This window comes from Danio rerio, chromosome 1 (genome assembly GCF_049306965.1).
Source record: "Danio rerio strain Tuebingen ecotype United States chromosome 1, GRCz12tu, whole genome shotgun sequence".
NCBI lineage: Eukaryota > Metazoa > Chordata > Actinopteri > Cypriniformes > Danionidae > Danio > Danio rerio.
Genome location: NC_133176.1, coordinates 9193926 through 9213066, shown reverse-complemented (window position 1 = coordinate 9213066; position 19141 = coordinate 9193926). Strand labels below are relative to the sequence as shown.

Below are 19141 nucleotides of genomic sequence, written 5' to 3'. Positions count from 1 at the left end.
TGATTGATCTAATGGATGTTTTTTTTCTTTTCAGTATAACAATAGTTCAATAATTTAAGAAATTATTCATGCTTTTTCACTTAAATTGGGAGGCTTTTCTGTTTGGTTGTCTTGCAAAATAGCTTTGATAAAAAAAGTGACAGACTGAACCCGTCCATAAAGAAGCTCTAATTTGAAAATGGCCGAAATGGACATAGGACATATTAAACATGTTATTTTGATTGATTGATTGATTGATTGATTGATTGATTGATTGATTGATTGATTGATTGATTTGGTCGGTCGGTAGGTAGGTATAACAATAGTTAAACAAATTTAAGTAATTATTCACGCATTTTCACTTAAATCGGGAGGCTTTCTGCTTTGGTCCTCTTGCCAAATAGCTTTGATAGAAAGGGGACAGACTGAATCCGTCTATAAAGAATCTCTAATTTGAAAGACCAATATACGCCCAAGTCAAAATGGACGTAGGACATATTAAACATTCAGTATTTAATAAGAGTATTGTGCTGAATCCTCTTTCATCAGGTCAGATATTGACATTGGCAGAATTCAGGTGCGCTTCATAATGTATAATATTCTATGACATTAATTAAAGTAATTATGGGGCCGTGGAGGGCAAAGATAGCCGAGGAGATTAAAGGTATTATGTCATGATTTTTGCCATTATCGTACTACATAATTTCCACTTTAATTTGAATTAATTGTGAATTAATTGTATGCAACAGCGGTCTCAAAACATGTGGCTAATCTTTTGCCCTCTGAAAAGGAAGGGAGATAAAAACCAAGCCCTGCCTTTTATACAGGTTAGAGTTAATTACGTTTCATTTAATTATTTTTTCTGTTACAAATTCAAATCTTTGCAGGCTAATACGTCTCCTCCCATCCGAGAAGAAATAAGAGGAGCAGAAACAGGACGGATTGAAAGAGAGCGGGGGGAAAAATGAAGCCTAAAATAATCGAGAGCGACTCTTTCTCTCTCTCCTTCTTGCGTTCAGAATAAGTGAACTGTCAGCAAATTCTGGGGCAAAAATTAATTATTTCAGCATGATAAACCTTTTCATCTGCTTGACTCCTTCTACAGAAAAGCCAATTAATAATGTCAAACATGCTATCTCTCATGGGACGGGCCGTTGCCTAATGAGTGTGTTTACTACGTGGGCTGAGCGAAGTCAGTGCGATGGCGAAACTTTGTCCTGATCACGACGCACCTGTCAGACCCACACCTCATCACTGCAAACCTCATTTTATACGCCACTCTTTTTTCCTCTCCTCTGGAATTAACCGCAGTCCAGGGAGGCTGCGGAGCCAATGGATGATTCACTTAATTATGGAGGCAGACTGGAGAAACACTTGTGTAATGATCTACTGAAAGACATGACTGGGTCAAGGGTGCGTTGCAAATAGTGTACGACACACTGTGTACTTGACGGTCTAGTGCTGGGATTCCCAACATTTCCTGTCAGACTAAGCTGTTTTATCTCAAATGTGTAGCTCTTGCACTGTAAAAAAAATCTGTTAATTAACAGGTTCCATTTTAACAGGTGATTTCTGTTTATTTATGGTGGTGAAATGCATTATAAGAGTTTTATTTCTGCTCAGTTTAATGTTGAAAATTAAATTCAGCAGTGTGACTTTTAGTGACATTTTAGTAGTTTGAGACAAGATATTGTTTAAGAAATAATATTTAGATAGTTTTATTTAAAACTAAAAGTTTGTAAAATGTCAGATAATGTACTGGCAGTTCATTACAAGGTTTTTGCAGGGTAATATAATACACCAACGCAGACAATATATCACTTTAAACTATGAAAATTGTCAATAAAAGTCAAATTTTCTAACTTTTCAACATCAAAATCTTTTGAAGGAAAGATCAAGGTCCCATAATGCGATTCAAAAGCATAAAATTTAAAACCACTCTTGCGTCCAGTGTTGTGTTCATATTTATGGTTATGTTTATGTACTGTTCGTAGAACCGTGGTTCCTGCAAGACACAACATTTTGTTTCATTTTATGTCCACACATGTCCTGACCTTACTTGACTTGACTTGACTTGACTTCTTGGCTTGGCCTGGCCTGGCCTGACCTGACCTGACTTGACTTGGCTTGACTTGTCTTTTTGACTTGACTTGGCTTGGCTTGACTTCTTGACTTGGCCTGACGTTTTGACTTGACTTGACTTGGTTTGACCTGACCTGGCTTGACTTCTTGGCTTGACATATTGAGTTGGGTTGGCTTGGCTTGGCTTGGCTTGGCTTGGCTTGGCTTGGCTTGGCTTGGCTTGGCTTGGCTTGGCTTGGCTTGGCTTGGCTTGGCCTGGCCTGACCTGACTTGGCTTGACTTCTTGACTTGGCTTGGCCTGACTTGACTTGACTTGGCTTGGCTTGGCTTGACTTCTTGACTTGATTTGGCTTGGCCTGACTTGACTCGGCTTGGCTTGGCTTGACTTCTTGACTTGACTTGGCTTGGCCTGACTTGACTTGACTTGGCCTGACTTGACTTGACTTGACTTGACTTGACTTGACTTGACCTGGCTTGACTTGTCTTCTTGGCTTGACTTCTTGACTTGACTTGGCTTTTCTTGACTTCTTGCCTTGGCTTGGTTTTTAATGGTCAAACGATAGACATATGAACAAATTTGTGACCCTGGACCACAAAACCACTTGTAGGAATACTCAGAAATATAAGAGTATGAGTCAAAATTATTGAGGTTTTCATGAAGATGCAAAATATACCTGCAATTCTAAACTCAAATTCAGAATCAAAAAAATTCAGAATCAGAATCAAAGACTTAAAAAGCGGTGTATATATACGTGTGTGTGTGTGTGTGTGTGTGTATATATATATTTTTTTTCTTTTATTTAGAATTTGAAAAACTTTAGGTGCTCAGTATATTTGTAAGGGACAAAGACCAATAACTACAGTAGGGCACTATGATTTTTTTGATGCCGAATTGCTAAATCTAGTAATAAAAACAAAATTATGGAATACGTTTAATTTTGGATGAATAAATTCAAAGGAAGTGCTTTAAAATTTGCAATATAGACTATTGGCTAGTGATATGGACTATCACAACATACTATTTAATTATGAATCCTGCATGTTTTGCATATTTAGTGTTTTTTGGCATGCTGATCAGTTATTACCAAACAGACATCAGATAAGCAACATGCAAAAAAACTAAACTAATTGTGCATGGTTGTTTTATGGTCTCTTGCTTTTGAAGAAGTTGGATCTTGGGCAGAATAAGCTGTAATGTGGACCAGACTTGCCGCAAGTCAAATGTCTGTCTGAGTGTGATTAGGACTGTCCTATCGAGGACTCAAACAAAGATGAGCATTTCTCATCCGCAAAGACTCTTTCAAACTGCTTGTGTCTTGTATTTTAATGGAGCCAAATTATGCTTAGTGCAGAAAATATACTGTGACTCGCTGGCATATTTTAAACAAATAGTAGATCTTGTGTCCTTTGAACGCTTGGTTGTTGACTTTGAAGTGATGACTGATAGAATAATTTAGGTCCAGACCACAAACAGTTAAAACGGGAAACAATCTTGTTGTCAACATCTGAAGTCAAAAGTTCAGTCGCACTGTCTGTAGCAATAATGTTGGATTGCATCTCAAAACTTCATCTTAATTTAGTCATGATTATTAGTCCACTAAAATCAACTGTAATGACGCCATTTTCAGTTTGAATCTTTATTTTAAAAATGCATTATTTTATGAATATTGTGAATCTAATCTACCATATTTTAGGGTATTTGTTGACTTAATATTGCATTATGAATAAAAAGGTTAAACTATTAATATGTATAATTCAGATAAACTATGCAAGTTATTTCTGAGTACGGGTATGTTTCTGCAAATGTCAGTTCAGAGCAAATGACCATGTTTTTATTAAGCTCTTCATTACCATTTGACAAAGTATTACAACATACTAGTAAATGTTTGAAGGCAATTACTCATTTAACTTGTTTTTTTTTTTATATATACATTTTGAAATACGGGGTATAATATTTTTCAATAGTTTGCACTGTCGCCTCACAGCAAGAATATTGCTGGTTCGAGTCCTGGCTGGGTCAGTTATCATTTCTGTGTGGAGTTTGCATGTTCTCCCCATGTTGGCGTGGGTTTTCTCCTAATGCTCTGGTTTTACTCACAGTCCAAAGACATGCGCTATATTGGTGAGTTTAATAAACTAAATTTGCTGTAGTCTATGAGTGTATGTGTGTGTATGAGTGTGTGGGTTACCCAGTACTGGGTTGCAGCTGGAATAGTTGGCAATTCATTCCACTGTGTCAACCTTTTAAATAGAGCCTAAGTCGAAGGAAAACAAAGGAATTATGAAATATTACATGTCTAAATTTATATATTTTTACAGTATGATCATTTAAATGCAGTAAATGGTTAAACATGTCTTTGTCTTCCATAGACTTTGTTATAAAATCAGCTGTTATAAAAAAAATGTTATTAGCCAAATCTCCAAACTGTTCCATTGTGTGATTGTCTCAAGCATAGTTCAATAAATTACGACTTTTATAAATTAAAAAGAAAACTGTAAAATCATTCATTTATACCTCAGGTCTAATTTTACAAGGAGCAATTTTAGTAAAATCGCAATCATTTTGTCAATCATACATATGTTTCTGAAAACATGGCCTCTGGATTAATTTTGTCACTGAAAACCATGTTCTCTAGTGTTATGCTATTTTAAATCAGATATTAAGACAACATTATTGTTTTTATTTATTTTTCAGTTCAGTATTAATCTAAAAAAAAAAAAAAACTGTGAAAGAGTTGATAAAGAATGTGACCCCTTAAACCCAAACTCAAGCTGCATAAATGTACCAACGTTTTCTTAAAGGATTTCACAAAAAAAAAGCATTTTACTGCATGTTTGCCAACTACACACATGTATAATTTGTAATACTACACAAATAGTCTTATACTATTTCATTTAAAAAACCTGTTTTCTAGGTAAATGTGTTTTTTATAGCTTTTCTCTGGTTGAGATTTTGTCTTTAGCATGCTTCAATGCCACATAATCCTACAAAAATCATTCATTCATTAATTTCATTTTCCTTCAGCTTAGTCCCTTTATTTATCAGGGGTCGCCACAGCAGAATGAGCCGCCAACTTATCCAGCTTTTGTTTTATGTATGTCCTTCCAGCCGCAGCCTAGTACTGAGAAACACCCATACACTCTCACATTGACACTTAAACACTATGGACAATTTAGCTTATTCAATTCACCTATAGTGCATGTCTTGGGACTGTGGGGGAAACCGGAGCAACCGGATGAAACCCACGCAAACACGGAGAGAACATGTAAACTCCACACAGAAATGCCAACTGGCCAAGGCGAAGCTCAAACCAGTGACATTTTTGCTAACCACTCAGCCACTGCGCCGCCCCTACAAAAATCAATTCTAATATAAAATATTTCCTAGCTGCTTATTTCCTAAACATTTTCTTAGAAATATTTACTAGAGTAAAATGTCTGACAATAACTCTAGTCCCTGACAATAATAAATTATATTTACTGCATAGATGGTGTGCTGCGCACTTTCCATTCCAGTGAGAGACGAGATGTGTATCACACAGTCTATTTCAGATTTTACAGTGTGACGTTGTTAACTGCACATCACATTTTACAGTGGCATGTCTGAGGGACACGGAGCAGTGCTTTAAACAGCCGAGCCTACAGTAGTGTGTCCATTTAATAATTCTTTGGTCCCTAATGGGTGTTTGGACACTACAATCCAAAGTGTTCATTGCTTTACACTATGTAAAATATACAGTTGAAATCTTGTGATTTTTTTTTTTTTTTTTAATAGTTTCTAAATGATCTTTAGGAGAGCAATGAATTTTTCACAGTATTTCCCATAATATTTTTCTTGTGGAGAAAGTCTTAATGTTTAGTTTTTTTTTTTGGCTAGAATAAAAGCATAATTTAAAAAAACAAAAGTAAAACATTTCAAATATAATATTACGAGCTCCCTTAAGCAATATTGTCTACAGAACAAACCATCATTAAACAATGACTTGCTTAATTACCCTAACATGCCTAATTAACATCATTAAACCTTTAAATTGCACTTTAAGCTGAATACTAGTGTTTTGAAAAATATCTAGTGAAATACTACAGTCATTATGGCAAAGATAAAATAGATCAGCAATTAGTTATTAAAGCTATTATGCTTAGAAATATACAGGGGGGTAATAATTCAGGAGGACTAATAGTTCTGAATTTAACTGTAGTTTAAGTGACCCTAATGGCATTAAGATGGAAAAAATGATAAATAATGAATGGTGATTTGGTATAAATGTGTAGCTAATTCTACGTTTAGCTGCATTGTAAACCTTAAAGCCATAGGAGAACCTGTTATGGGTTTTGTAAAAGCAAAAATCAAGAAGACAGCCATCATTGCATGTCTGTTTTAATGTGTTGATTCATCCGAGGAGGATTTGATATCAGTGATACTCGTGCTGCTTCGACCCTGTTTATTCCCTACAGCTGACCAAATCATACTGCTGTCAATCACTTTTGGTCTGCTCATATCATGCATATTCCTGGCTGTTTGTGATCCAGTGAGTTTTAATCCTCCTTTCCATAAGGAAAAGCTCCAGCAATTTGATTTTGGCCCATTCTCAGGAAACTCTATGACTTACAGCTGCTGTAATTAAATGAGGAAACGATGAGCTCTTTTAGCGTGTGACTCTAAATGAATGTTTGCTTTTCTTTTAAAATATTTACAGATATGCTATGTCACAATCGCCAGCGATCTAGCAGTTGCAGATTGCTGGAGAACTACAAATCTGTCAGACAGATTACATGCACCATATATTCACCTGTCTCTCTCTCTCACACACACACACACACACATTGCTGAGTCTTGTTGTATGTTTACCTGTAACATTGAGAAGCGTTTTCTTTGTCTAGTCTTACAGTCCCTTTAGACCTTTGTCTTGTTTCTTTGTTTATCCTGTTTGCTGCCTGCACCGACCTCTGCCAGTGATCATGACTACACTACGCTGTCTTGTTGCTTATCCAAGTTTTAGGAACAGCATATAATAACTTGACTTGTGGTTGATCATTTGGTATCAGAAGTGGCTTATATGAAAGGCAAAGGCCTCTAGATCCCGCTTATTTTACCAAAATAAAATATGATCATGCCTTGATTTGTAATTATTTTATTAGGACAGTAAGGTCTGACTCTGCTTAGACAAAAGTCTTGTAACTTAACAGGAATAATGTTCAGTATAGAATCATACCTGTCAACATTGGGATGTGAAAATAAGGGATATGATCACCATAATGAGGGACCACCCCCCCCCCCCCCCCCCCCCCCCCCCTTTAAAAAAATCCCCAAATTACTGAATATGTTCATATGGAGCTGTTTCATTGTAAATAAACAGTTAAAAGGTTAGTAACATGTTTTATTATTATTATTTACAAAAGAAAAAATAAATATATACATTAGCAGCAAATACATTAGCAAACAGTTCAGCTTATTAAAATTAATAGCTGTTTTAATTAAATAGATTCAAGCTATCAAATCTCAGCCTTTTTTTGACTGTATAACGTACACATTCTGATTAAAGAGCAACCAATGAATGATTTATTTATTTAGATTTTTTCGTTTGATTACATTAAATAACAGGTGTCACTTTAAAAATGCACACATCTAACAATATAATTCCTAACTTTTTATGCTCATTTAAGACGAAACTAGTTGTGCTTGAAAAAAAAAACACCAAGATCGACATCTGTAGATATTATTAATATTAATTATGTGTATATCGGTTTAAACGCACCCAAAAGCCAGACTTTCACTCCACTTAAAGTCGCGTGTACAGAATCCGTTTGGGAAACCTCATCTATTTATCACTATGGAGTGCGTCAGCTGACAGTCATGCACCATTATGTGACTGTTTTAAGGATTGCATAGGAGGGGTGACGGCACCTGTAATGAAAAGGAAGAGGAATCGCGTCATTTTTCTATTTATTTCAAAGTGTTTTCATGCCTAAACGAAGTGAATCCACAGAACAATTTCACATTTAAGAGCAAGGGGCGGACCCTGGTGGTTCGGGGGTATGGGTTGCATATAGGAAGGATCAGCTTTTTATTGTTTCTTGCCACCCTTCAGAGAAAGACTGAACTGAAATGACTCATCACTTATTAATAAAGTCATCTGAAATGGCAAAGAAAGCGTTCTTGCAGAACTGCCAGAGTTCATCAAAATTCTTTGGATTCATCTTCAATGTCTCCTTCATCTTACCCCAGACATGCTCAATAAGCTTTATGTCTGGTGACTGGGCTGGCCAATCCTGGAGCACCTTGAACTCCTTTGCTTTCAGTGACTTTGATATGGAGGCTGAGCTAAGTATAAGGAGCGCTAACCTGCTGAAGAATTTGCCCTCTCCTGTGGTTTGTAATGTAATTAGCAGCACTAATGTCTTGATACCTCAGGCTGTTGATGTTGCCTTCGACTCTGCAGATCCCTCGCACACCCCCATACTGAATGTAACCCCAAACCATGATTTTCCCTTCACCAAATTTGACAGATTTTTGTGAGAATCTTGGGTCCATGATGATTCATCAGAAAAATCTACCCTCTGACACTTTTCCAAATGATCAACTAGAAGTCAAGTTATTATTTTTTTGCCCTTAAAACTGGGATCGACAAGAAGACTTTTGTCAGGTAGTGTACTTACATTGTTGATTTACTTACTTTAAATAACTAATCACTTTTTACAGAGTACATTCATATTCCCAATCTCTGGTTTGAGTTCTCTGCTCTATCTCTCTGTCTCTCTGTCTGTCTGTCTCTCTCAGGAGACACTCGTTCTGAGTTGTTTGCACGTTGTTTAAGTGCTGTCCTCACACTTGCATTCCACCTCGCATCATCGTCGCCTCAAACGAGGCAAGAGAGGGTGAGGCAAAACCACACAAGTGACAGAAGTGCCAATTGTGGCGGCGGGGAGATGTGGACTTCCACATTCTTTCACGATCCGTGCAGTCGAGCTCCAGCTGAGAGGCAAGTCGCGGCCATGCTTTATTTATCTCCTCGTTCTTGTGGTTTCACCGATGTTCCCACCCAGTGCTGCCACATGTGACAGGACTCATTCAGGTTCTGTTTAACAACTCCTCACCTCTCTTTTGTACCTTTTCTCAACTGTTAACATGAAAAGAAAAAACGGTGGCCGTGCTGAAAATAAACATGCAGCATCACTGCTTTAGGTTTGTGTGTCTGTTTTATCCTCCGCAGTCTTTGCATGTGGTAATGGTTTGGTTTTCTTTCAACTCGAAACAGACGCATTTGCCAGCAAATTTAAACATCATAAGAGGGCACTACTGGAGGATCTCCAGACAAACAGAATGAAAAGAGCACACTGTAACTCAACTCCATATTTATAATCATGTCTAAATCAACTACAGTTCAACTGAGGTGAGGCCAAGTCTGTGATCTTTCAATCTGATGCAAGCCATCGTCATAATTTGTGGCATTTTATCTCTGGGGTTTGCACGGGTTACTTACGAATGACACATTTGATTAAGCTGTTTTAGAATTTGGAGAAAAAGTAGATGAAATGAAAAGCATTAAATCGTAAATTCTAGCAGGAGGTATACAAACAATTCTCATAAATGCACTGGTTGCTGGAACTGGCGTTTGCTTCAAGGCAGACTGTGTGCTTGGACTCTATGCTCTGGATATTAAAACGTAAATCTAACGGAGTCACTTTCAATACCCAGCCATACTGAAGCTTTTAGAGTTACTAATGTCCAACAAAATGAAAAGTGAACAAATCCTTAACTGAACCTTCCATTTAGTGTTTTAAAATGTTTTTACTGGCAGATCCCCAACATGTGATTTGCAAACTTGTTCATAAAAGTGTTCATAACGCGCTTTGATTAAAATGTGTCTGTGTATGTTGACATATTTTTTGTAATCAAACATTTTATCTACTTGTCTGTCTGTCTGTCTGTCTACCTGTATGTCTGTCTGTCTGTCTATGTATCTATCTACTTATCTCTGTCTGTCTGTCTGTCTGTCTGTCTGTCTGTCTGTCTGTCTGTCTGTCTATGTATCTATCTACTTATCTCTCTGTCTGTCTGTCTACCTACCTGTCTGTCTGTCTGTCTGTCTGTCTATCTACTAGTATGTCTGTCTGTTTATGTATCTATCTACTTATCTCTGTCTGTCTGTCTGTCTACCTGTCTGTCTACCTACCTGTCTGTCTGTCTGTCTGTCTATCTACTAGTATGTCTGTCTGTCTATGTATCTATCTACTTATCTCTCTCTCTCTCTCTCTCTCTCTCTCTCTCTCTGTCTGTCTGTCTGTCTGTCTGTCTACCTGTCTGTCTGTCTGTCTGTCTGTCTGTCTGTCTGTCTATCTACTAGTATGTCTGTCTGTCTATGTATCTATCTACTTATCTCTGTCTCTCTGTCTGTCTGTCTGTCTGTCTGTCTACCTGTCTGTCTGTCTGTCTACCTGTCTGTCTGTCTGTCTATCTATTAGTATGTCTGTCTGTCTATGTATCTATCTACTTATCTCTGTCTGTCTGTCTGTCTACCTACCTGTCTGTCTGTCTGTCTATCTACTAGTATGTCTGTCTGTCTATGTATCTATCTACTTATCTCTGTCTGTCTGTCTGTCTGTCTGTCTGTCTGTCTGTCTACCTGTCTGTCTGTCTGTCTGTCTATCTACTAGTATGTCTGTCTGTCTGTCTATGTATCTACTTTTCTCTCTCTGTCTGTCTGCCTGCCTGTCTGTCTGTCTATGTATCTATCTACTTATCTCTGTCTGTTTGTCTGTCTGCCTGTCTGTCTGTCTGTCTGTCGGTCTGTTTGTCTATGTATCTATCTACTTATCTCTCTCTGTCTGTCTGTCTGTCTGTCTGTATGTCTGACTGTCTGTTTGTCTACTTGTCTGTCTGTCTGTCTATCTATCTACTAATATGTCTGTCTGTCTGTCTGTCTGTCTGTCTGTCAGTTTACCTTCCTACCTGTCTGTCTGTCTGTCTGTCTGTGTAATTATCTACTTATCTCTGTCTGTCTGTCTACTAGTATGTCTGTCTGTCATTCTGTCTGTCAGTCTGTCTACTAGTATGTCCGTCTGTCTGTCTGTAATTATCTACTTATCTCTGTCTGTCTGTCTGTCTGTCTACTAGTATGTCTGTCTGTCTGTCTGTCTATTTACCTATCTACCTATCTACCTACCTGTCTGTCTGTCTGTCTGTCCGCCTGTCTGTCTGTCTATGTATTTATCCACTTATCTCTGTCTGTCCGCCTCTCTGTCTGTCTGTCTGTCTGTCTTTCTGTCTGTCTACCTACCTATTGGTGTAATTAAATAATGTTAATTAATACATATATAATTAATTAGCAAGATACTAGTATTCAGCTTAAAATGCAACTTAAAGCTTAATTATCTTAACCAGTCAAGTTAGATTATTTAGGCAAGTCATCAAAATATTAGTATACTAATTTAATACGTAGTTGGATTATATCTAACACCCTGCATATAAGGTTTAATGTATGGAATATTTTAAACAGACGTAGACATTTTCTGTAAATTAACGATCTAAATCTAACTTCAGTATTCTTCATAATGCTAAAGCATATTCTTATTTGCATGCTGTGTGAATATCATTATTATACAAACAAGTAGCTAAATAGACAGATAGCTGAGTTAAATTGCATTGGCTGTTCTGCAGATGTCAATATCAATGTCATCTATTAAAACAGCCATATCCGGTAAACTCACTCAAATCTGATGATCAAAAGCAGGCAGATGCTGCAGTGTCCTCCGGCCCAGTCCGAGCAGGTGCCGTTCAGGGTCAGAGGTCAGCCTTCAGCACATGACTCAAACACTCACTGCGGGAGCTTTAACAGTCCCATGGGACGCGGCACCTGTTCAGCATGTGGGAGGTAGGAAAAGCAATCAGACCTTTAGCCCTGTCAGTGGACACACAGCAGCTAAAGTCCAGCATGGAGGAATCTGAGGAATCCTGCACCGCTCATGAAGATGATGATGATGTATGGAGAAGAGCTGTGAGCTTCATGACATCTTTAATCAATCAAAACATCATGCATGAGCAATTCCTTGCAAATGTCAACCTTGCCATGAAAAAAAGTTAGGTTTCACCAAAATAAGGAAACCCTTTATAAATATATATATATATATATATATATATATATATATATATATATATATATATATATATATATATATATATATATATATATATTTTTTTTTTTTTTTTTTTTTTTTTGCACAACCCAAAAGAAATAATGCTAAACAGAAGGATAAAAGTTGGCTCTCTATAGAACAAAAATAAATGATTTAATTTTATTTGATATTTTGTGCATTTTTGAGGAAAAATCTTGGTTATGAATGTGACACCTCTCCGTTATGGATGTGTTGGATGTGAAATTGCCACTTGTCTGACTTTGGTAAATCAAATATAACTGTTTGAAAACATTTTTTGCAGTAGTGTAAAATACAACCCCACAAAAAAAATATATATATATTTATATATATATGTGTATATATATATATATATATATATATATATATATATATAGTCTGGGTTTGGTGTCGTATATTATGCTACAAAAACCTTATAATAAACTGCCATTACTTTTTATGTTATATTAAAAACTTATTTCTCCATATATTATTGCAAACTTCTAAAATGTCACTAAAACTCACTTTGTTAAACTGTAGAGTTAAATTTTCAACATCAAAAGTCCAAACAACAGAGATCTAGGTCCCATGATGCAATTCACAACTTCACGACAAAAACTTTATTGTAGGGTTATTTAAATAATATTTTAGTCTACCCTCATTTTTGATTCAGTTAATACTGCTAATGGGCTAACAGTATCAACAACTCGCCCTTTAAGATGAAGCCTGCAAGCCATTCAAAAGTCCTCAATTTTACCTTTCCACCTATAAATTTGGCAGTAGTGCTTAATTTCTTGTCTACATAAGAATATCTACAACCAAAAATACCAAGTATTTTGTTAAAATCAAGGGCCAATCTTTCAATAATCCTTTCCAACATTGAGAAAAATAGCGGCACCGACCTTGAGCATTCAGTGAAAACATGGAAAGGTTTCATAACTATTGCAGAAATTGACAAAAGGAGAAAGTAACAAAATATATGGCTAGCACACAATGAAATATTCTCCATTGAATGATTTGGTAAAAAAAAAAAAAAAAAAAATATATATATATATATATATATATATATATATATATATATATATATATATATATATATATATATATATATATATATATAAAGCTTGTGAAAATAAGTTGTTATGCAAATTGTTACACTTTACAATAAGGTTCCATTAGTTAACATATTTACTGAAATAAACAAACAATGAATAATATATTTACAGTGTTTATTAATTTTTGTTAATATTTATGAAAATACAATGTTGGTCCTTGCTTACTCTCCGTGCATTAACTTCTGCTAACAAGCACAACTTTGGAATTTGATAATGCATTAGTAAATGCTAGAGATAGATAGATAGATGGATAGATAGATGGATAGATAGATAGATAGATAGATAGATAGATAGATAGATAGATAGATAGATAGATAGATAGATAGATAGATAGATAGATAGATAGATAGATAGATAGATAGATAGATAGATAGATAGATAGATAGATAGATAGATAGATAGATAGATAGATCGGTGGATGGATGGATGGATGGATGGATGGATGGATGGATAGATGTTCATTGTAATGCATTAACTATGACTAATGCATGCTGTACTATTCTTTAATAAACATACTGATCTTAACTAAAATAATGTTTATATCTAAAGTGTGATCGTGGAAATTTTTCTGTCAACTTTGTCTCACACCTTTAATGTAGATCTTTGAATTAAGCTGTTTTTACACATTTGAAAATGTTGCCTCTTTTCTGTGGGGGAGAGAAAGAGACAGACAGACACCTTGCACACACTGCACCTGTACCGGCGGCTTGGGTTACAAGTCTAGCACAAGGCCACAGGAGGAATGTGTGTTGAGCTGGTGGAGCAGACCTACACCAGTGGACACCAGCAGATGGGCAGCTGAGAGCTGGCTTAAATTAGACACACACCCACACGCATACACACTCTCACTGCTAAAATAGAGGCTCTTGAAGATGTGGTTATTTGCATACACTTTCCTGGCACTCTCCGCCACCTGCTCCGTCATGCTTACAGGTGTAGCTCTGCTGTGATCAGTAAACAGGCGCAGGTTGCACAATTAGACATGCTTTGCGCAAAAGGTCAACGGGCTGCCAGTTGGCGTGGTTGGGTTTGAAATCAACTTGTTGTTTTAAACTGGTCTTTATTGACAGTTATTTGTGTAGGAGAAATCCAAACACATTGTTTTTATGAGTACGCAATGAGCAATGTAAAGTCAGTCATTATTGTAATAAGTAAATAAGTTCATTTTGTTTCGATGCATGCATTAATTTGATTTAAAGTGAGAGTAAAGATACTCTAATGAAATATTTCTATTTCAAAAATAAATTATGTTCTTTGAGATATTACTAATCAGTTCTGTTAAGCAGCAAAATTCTTTTCAACGCTGATAATAAAAAATGTAGAAAACTATTTTAAACTTGCAATAATTCATATTACTTTTTTAACTTGCAAGTATTTGATCGAATGTAATGTGAAAAAAATCCTGAAAGCTGCATTTAAAATGTATGAAAATAAAATAAAATAGATTTTTTTTATAATATATATATTTTTTAATAATAATTATAATAAATAATAATAATAAAAAATCTATTTTATATAGTTATATATTTTAAATATATATATTTGAAATCAGAGTTATTTGCCCCCCATGAATTTTTGTTTCTTTTTTAAATATTTCCCAAATGATGTTTAGCAGAGCAAGGAAATTTTGACAATGTGTCTGATAATATTTGTCTTATTTGTTTTATTTCGGCTAGAATAAAAGCAGTTTTACATTTAAAAAAAAAAACCTTTTAAGGTCAAAATTATTAGCCCCTTTAACCTACAGTATATATTTTTTCGATAGTCTACAGAACAAACCATCATTATACAATAACTTGTCTAATAATTCTGATTGCAACTGATTGCAATTGCTAGATATATATGAATATACAGTTGAAGTCAGAATTATTTATCATTAGAAAATGACAAAGGATCTTAAAAAAATAATGATAATTTATAGAGATAGTATATAAGTATATAATTTCTCTCACCTGGGTAATGGAGGCCTTGTAAATGGTTTATGAGCACAATTAAGTGCACACAGCATGCCATATCATCTAATGATTATAAGAAATAATACCAAAAAGCAACTGACTGTGTAAAGCCACATAAAACAACACAAAAATATGATATATATGCTGAGTTCAGCAGCTAATCAGCCGGAATCAGCTGAGGTCACGTGACCAACAAGACCTATCTGTCACTCAAGTAGCCACGCCCTTACTTATTGAGACTTAACAACTTAATATAAGCGAAACTGATGAGAACAATTCACCCCCCTCACAGTTGTTATGAAGGGTAATATTAGCTATATACAACCAAATGGTTCTTTGTACCAGGCTGTAAACACCTCTTTTTCTGCTGTAAAGTTGGCCATTTTAACAGTAGGCTAGCGGAATTTCGATGAATTGCAGTTTCAGTTACTTCTGTATTTCCTTCATAGGGGAGAGCGGGAGGTTGCTGTTTGGATGAGACACATAAATCTAGCAAGTCAGAAAAGCAAAAAATATGCGGAATTCCGTAGTCGACCAATCAGAATCAAGCATTCAAAAGAGGGCTGTTTCACAATAATAAGTGACAACAACACAGTGGCATTTCCTCTTCATAATCATCATCGAAGGAAATAAAGACCCTGGAGCTAATTGGGAAAGCTCCCAAATTGATCAGACGCTCATTTTTCGACGTCAGTCTAAACTGTGACTGCAGGCGACAAACGCAACGCTTGTAATACATGGGCAGAATAAATTTATGCAAGCCAAATGCACTCATAAACAAAGGTCCCGAGCGGCCGCGAGTGAGCGCGCTCTTATAAATGTTCAGCCTGCCACATAACACATCTGAAGGGAAGAAAAGCGTGCTTCGGCCTCTGGAGGCGACATAATTAAATTATAATCAGCGTGGATTAATTAATCTATAATATTTATTCCTCTGTTTCGAGAAGAAGGCAGCGCAATGAAGGGTATTTGTGTTCGCTCCTCATTGTCTTAATAATGGAGGAGAAAGCGACGAGGGGAAAACTCAACAAGGCCCCTTGACGCCGCAGCCAGAAGGTTATTGCTGATATCGCATGCGCTGAAAGCACTTATCACACACAACAAATAATTAAGGGGCTGATAATAAGAAAATTAACATTGGCTTTGTCTGCGTTTGTTTTGTGAGGCGCCTCATTGTGATGAAGGCTTTAGGCGACCCAGAATAAATTAGCCGGGTAAGTCGCGCCGCCGCATGCAGAAGAGATGTAGTCATTAGACTGGCGATAAGTGGTGCTGAAAGAGAGAAGGCCTTTCCATTCACCGCAAATTATTTGAAGCCAAAGCCTCAGATCAAATGATTTGGTCCGACGAGACCTCCGAGAGGCTGCCGAGGACAGGAAGGAGAAAAAAAAATAAGAGAGTGAAACGACTGGCAACGTTTCTAAAGACAAGACGTACATATTCATCCATAGTTTTACTGGCATGTCATTCAGTAAAACAAGTGGCATCTGTGTCCCTCTTATAGGTTAGGTTATGAATAGCTGGTGCAACTTTAAAAACAATACGTTAGCTAAATAAATTGGCTTTCATTACTTCTTTATTAACTTCATTAATTCTTCTTTTGTATTCCATATACAACTATAAAGTTAGTATGTGCATATATTAACCTATTATCGTGTAATATATTAGCCTAGGGCGAGGCAGTGGCGCAGTAGGTAGAGCTGTCGCCTCCCAGCAAGAAGGTCACTTGGTCTCTGGTTTGAGCCTCGGCTCAGTTGGTGTTTCTGTATGGAGTTTGCATGTTCTCCCTGCCTTCGCGTGGGTTTCCTCCGGGTGCTCCGGTTTCCCCCACAGCCCAAAGACCTGTGGTACAGGTGAATTGGGTAGGCTAAATTGTCTGTAGTGTATGAGTGTGTGTGTGAGTGTGTAGGGATGTTTCCCAGAGATGGGTTGCTGCTGGAAGGGCATCCACTGCGTAAAAATGTGCTGGATAAGTTGGTGGTTCATTCCGCTGTGGTGACCCCGGATTAATAAAGGGACTAAGCCGACAAGAAAATGAATGAATGAATGAATATTAGCCTATATTAACTTTAACTGATTTGTTTCATCACAGTGACACCGTCCTTCCTCTTAAAGGGATAGTTCACTCAAAAAATTCTATTCTGTCATTTATTTATCCTTAACTTTTTCAAAACCTATTTAAGTTTCCTTCTTCTGTTGAACACAGGAGATATTTTGACAAATGCTGGTTGATGGGACCCATATAGTAAGAAATAACTATGGAAGTCAGTGGGCATCCAGTATTATTTAAAAATATCTTCTTTTTTGTTCAACAGAAGAAAAAAAACTAATAAAGATTTGAAACTACATGAGGGAGAGTAGTGGTGAGGTCATTATATTGTTGGGTGAAAGTTTCTTTTAAGAGTTATCTCTGTTTTTAAATGATTTGACAAGTTAAAAGGCTAAATAAGTAACTAAAGAACTCTAGATTCACACTGTTGCCCTGTATAATTAAACATTTCCAGAATAATGTAATGTACTTTATGAACATCGGTGCTGTTTACTGCTAAAATATGTAACAGTTTTTTCAGTGTATGTACACAAGGCAGATCTGCACACTGAATGTGACACGTATGGTCTGAACTCTCGGTGATGTTTGAACTTTGTCTGATTGGCAGGGCTGCTCTGTAGTGACCGCCGTCCTGCTGATCGCGGCGGAGAGAAGAGCAAGATCCCAACAAGTTTAGGAAGCGTCAGTGACAGCGCATTGTCTTCCAACAATACTGCGCAGACAGTGGGCAAAGAGATGCAGGAGAGCAGAGGGGACGAGGGACAATGGTGAGGAAGAGACACGCATGAACAGTTGCTGCTTCTTTTATGTCGCCCGTCTAGACAGCAATGTTCCACACCGAAAGACTTTTTTTTTTTTTTTTTGCAAAACAAATGAAAGCGTGAGGTGTGAAAGTGATCTGCTCTGAGGAGCTGAGAAACTGTAGAGCAGATACAAAAAACATTGAATTAAAATATGATTCCTTTAGATGAAACATTTGAAGAGGTCAGATGCAAAAACATCTAAACTTTTCTTTTTACTCAGGCTCTTGTGAGTACAGTAGATTCAGTCATTTTAATTTCATGTCGATGAATGGGGTATTTTCATTGCCTTTAATGTGAAATACCTTAAAGTAAACATAAGAGACTGAGAAAATGCTTGTTTTTAAGGGAAATTCCAGATGCCATTTAGAGGTTTTTGCATCAGAACTCTTCATTTGTCTAAGATAAATTGAGTTTTTAAAATAAAAGTACTAGGATTTAAATATAGCTTCAGTCTTTATTCTCTCTTGATATCCTGATTTCATTCTCAAAAAAGTTTCTTGTTATTATCAGTTATCAGAAATAATTGTATGTTGAAATGTGGTATGTCTAGTATTTGAGGGGATGAATGAATAAGCAGTACTCATACCTAAACCATAAGCACTGTCAAGTCCAAAAGCTGTTTTGCTTACATATAGCCTACCTTGCATGCACTACATAACATTTACACCCCAAACGTTTCATAGATCCTCCTGAGACCCCCCATTGGCTTGTTTACTCTGTAGTGGACATTGCGTTTTCATGATTTTTTTTTATAGCTACTCTGTTAAGTCCAGTTGGACTGTTCAGAGGACATCCTGGGCTTTCTAGTGATGTGTCATTTGATTGGCTGGCATGCTAGGAACCACTTCTTACACTGCATCCAAAATGGCCGACATACAAAAAAAAGCACATTTTATGGGAAGGAGAGGCATGTAAAATTGAGTTTTTTAAATGTTTTTTTTTTACTATTATTATTACATATATATTTGTTTATATTAAAGTGTCTGGAACAATACATTTAGCTTTCAAAGCTGTTAAATTGTTTGT

At 36.4% G+C, this 19141-nt stretch overlaps 1 long non-coding RNA gene across 2 annotated transcripts in view; it reads left to right on the top strand.

Moving 5' to 3' along the window:
* The window catches only part of LOC141384503 (uncharacterized), a 77754-nt gene extending 59199 nt beyond the window's left edge, over positions 1–18555 (top strand). For both annotated transcript variants that reach the window (XR_012405428.1, XR_012405427.1), the window contains exon 3: positions 17920–18555. This is a non-coding gene — a long non-coding RNA (uncharacterized lncRNA). The remainder of the gene's footprint in view (positions 1–17919) is intronic.
* Positions 18556–19141: the final 586 nt, after the last annotated feature.